The 3,887-nt window shown below is 34.7% G+C and overlaps 1 pseudogene; it reads right to left on the reverse strand.

Moving 5' to 3' along the window:
• Positions 1-760: 760 nt before the first annotated feature.
• On the reverse strand, positions 761-2,297 carry LOC120139334 (annotated as a pseudogene).
• Positions 2,298-3,887: the final 1,590 nt, after the last annotated feature.

The following is a 3,887-nucleotide window of genomic DNA, read 5'->3' on the forward strand; positions in this document are numbered from 1 at the left end:
TCCATGTTACAAAGTTTAGACACCAAGAACTGGACCAATTGCTTTCTCATTTTCAATCTTCAATGTTGTGTAACTGAGAAGAGCAAACCTCAACTCGACACGAAAAAATAATTTTTTTCGACTAGATTTAACTTGAAAAAACTCGACTCGAATACAATTCGAGTTGTAATTTCATAAATTCGATTCCACTTGAAAAAATTTCAAATTCAAATTGAGTCGTAAAATACAACTCGAATAACTTAAAACTTTTAGAAATTAGTCAATTGATTTTCAAGTTTGAGTTGAGTCCTTCGACTTTGTATGATATATGTATATAACATATGAAAAATATGAAGAAATATATTTTTATTGTATATATGATTATAAAAAACCACTTAAATTAGAATCAAATAATATTATAAATATTTATAATTAAATTTAAATAGAAACTCGAAAAAATTTCAAATTAACTCCGAGATGCAAAATAAAACTCATCAACTTGAAATTTTTTGACTCGATTTGAATCAATCGAACGCCCTCCCTATTTCTAACTTAACATTTGCTTTCTAACATGTTAAATCCTTGAAATGTATGGCTGGAATGAATGAAACCATTTCTGTGGCTTGATCCTTTAAAACGAGTGCCCCAACAAACTAGTGTTTATCTCTCTGCCTTGATATATATATATATATATATATATATATAGTATCAACTATGAAGTAGCTAAAAGTAACATTCGTTGATTCCATTTACTCGATAAAATGGCATCTGAAAACCCAACTTAAACATGAACCCTTCTACGCCCAACAAATCTAGCAGGACAACCGAGTGAGATCAACGATGGTAGCACGTCCATCAACAACAAGCGCAGCCACAGCAGCACCGGTTGCTGGACCATTGAGTATCCCCCTGCAACTATGACCGGTGGCAACATAACACCCCTTCACCCCCGGAAGTTCTCCAATTACCGGCAAACTGTCGGTGCACAGAAAGAAACATGCTTGCTCTGCCTTCACTCGTGCTTCTCCTTCGGTCAAATGGCTCGATACATTTTTAGCCACTCTCTTTAGCATCACTATTGACACTGGATTTCCTATTTGCTCTGGATCATCTGGTACCCCTTCCTCCGATGACATCCCACATATGTACACCTCCCCTAACAATCCGAATCACACCGGCTATTATACTTAAAAACTATGCTAAATTGTTTAGCTTTCAAATTGCTATATACAAATCACAAATAGTTGAATTCATTAAGCCATCTTAAATGAACTTGAATGTTATTCTCTCTAGAGATTATAGGTTCCTATAACTACATATTCAGTATTGCGTATATTATCAATAACTAAGAAATTTTTTGAACTGATACTAATAATAATAATAAAAAATAACATTCAGATGGAAATCACAGGAATTAAGCAGTGGAACTTATCAGTTGGGCGAGGGAAAACTTCGGGGTCCATGGCCTTACCACCCTGCGGAAAATAGCTAAGAAAAAGGGCACGTTATAATACCAGGCTCTTTGGGCTCCAATACTATGCTATGGGTCTTAAAGACCATAAACTCTGAACATCGAAGCCAACATATCGAACTTTCCGGTCCAAGGCCGAGTGCCAAAACAACCGATTCCAACTCAATGACTCGTTCCCCTTCCAGTACCACCGATTCAACTCGCCCCTCCTCAACCCGCACCTCGTCCACTTTTCCAATCACCACCTCCGCGCCGTATTTCTTGACAGCCGTGTTTAATAGAGTTCTTGTGAATAATTGAGGGTGTACTTAGGCGATCGTTTGGATCGTTCCAATTGTTCTAAGCCCTCTTGCCGCTCCATCGATCCAGGACGGGATTTTAGAGTTACCAGTCGACTTGGAACCGGAAGGATAAGACCCTGATTCGTTTATGGTAATGCTAAGAGCGGTCAAGGCCGATATCCGTACGATTCGGGCCGTTGAGTCCTTCAGAGAGTAAGCGGTGGAGATTAAAGCTGGCCCACGCGAGTGATTCGACTGGACCGCCGTCGCACCAGTCTAGAGCGAGGAATCCGCCGGCCTTTCCGGAAGCGGCACAGCCTACGGAAGATATTTCAACGAGTGTGACGGCTGCGCCTTTCTTGGCGAAAATAAGCAGTGTAAACACCGATTACGCCTCCGCCGCAGACCACCACGCGCTTCGTTGCTTGTGGTTGTTGTCGGTCGTCCATTGATTGTGGTAAAGACGAGCAGCAGCGGATAGAGGTGGAGAATTTTGGATGGTAATGACTTGGTCGGAGGAAGAGACCGGCTGGAGATAGCGTCGCTGATGAAAATGTGACTGTCATGATAGTTGCCGATTGTTTTTTGGTAAAGTATAGTAATGATCACTGAACTTTTCTAAAGTTTTCATTTAAGTCCTTAACTTTTAAAACTTGCAATACATTCGTCCAACATTTATTCCGTTTGCAATATGATCCCGACGTTACACTGCCGTTAGTTCATTTGCAATATGATCACTGAACTTTTCAGGCGCTTGCATTTAGGTTCCCTACTTTAAAAGTTATAACACAGTCTTCAATTTCATTCTAAACCCCAAATTCCTTTTCGATCTCGGATTTTCTTTAGAAAATAAATATGAAAATTTTATCTTAAATATTGCTATATCATAGTCTTAAAAATCAAATCTTATAGATATTTATAACCTACAAAACTTATTATAAGAGAAATAAAAGAGAGAATAAACTTTAGAAATTCATATACTAAATAAAAAATCTTGAAATTCCTTCCAATAAAGTCAATAAGTTAATGAATAAATAACAATTTAGTATGATAATCCCTAATAATTAATTAAGGATTATAGATATTTATACTTATTATGTACATGTTCATAATTAATTAAGGATTACAAAACTTTAGTATGTACCTATTTGATTTGAAATATGCTACTCTTTATACTTGTGTAAGTATGATAATCCCTAATAATTAATTAAGGATTATAGATATTTATACTTAATGCGTGCATGTTCATATTGACTTGCATGTTTATGTATGAACCTTATAAAATAGTATAGAAAAAATGTATACTATTGAATTTTTTAAGCTAAACGTCCAGATTGCTTTTGTGCATGTTACAAGTTTCTTTTTTCGCGATAGATATCAACATTAATGAAAGTGTCAATGAATCATTCGAGTACGATAATGATTAGTTAAGTGGGCATATAAATATTGAAATATTTTAGTTAAGTTTGTAAATTTATTTGTATATTTGTTTTCTTTCAAAATAAAGGATCTTCGTTTTTGGTATAAACAATTTTTTTAACTTGAAAATTTTACGGATGTTGAAAATATTTTATCATATTTCATTCAACGGGTTAGTGTTTGGTTCAAACGACCATTACTTTTTTTATATAAAGAGACAAGTTTGAACATACAAATAATAATGTGATCATTATGTAACTTTTAATAGTCGGAGACTTGATAAAACAAAACTCTTAAGACATCATTTTGTAGCTTTTAATAGTTGGTGAAACTTTATAAAATAATATCATGTAATTAAAGGTCATTTATATATTTTAAGCATTTTTAATTGACTTGTAAACTAGAAGTATTTTATAAACAAACACGATAAAATAAGTAAATGCACCTTGAATAGATCTATCTCGTTTGATGAAAAACTTTTCTAAAGGAAAATCGAGATCAAAAAGGAATTTGGGTTTAGAATAAAATTGAGGATTGTGTTGCAAGTTTTAAATGTTGGGGACCTAAATGCAAGCGCCTGAAAAGTTCAGTGACCATATTGCAAACGTACTAAAGGAAGTGTAACGTTGGGACCATATTACAAACGAAATAAATGTTGAGGGATGTATTGCAAGTTTTAAAAGTTTGGAGACCTAAATGAAATATTTAGAAAAGTTCAATGACTATTACTATATTTT

Source organism: Hibiscus syriacus, unplaced genomic scaffold, assembly GCF_006381635.1.
Source record: "Hibiscus syriacus cultivar Baekdansim isolate YM2019G1 unplaced genomic scaffold, ASM638163v2 tig00110744_pilon, whole genome shotgun sequence".
Lineage (NCBI taxonomy): Eukaryota > Viridiplantae > Streptophyta > Magnoliopsida > Malvales > Malvaceae > Hibiscus > Hibiscus syriacus.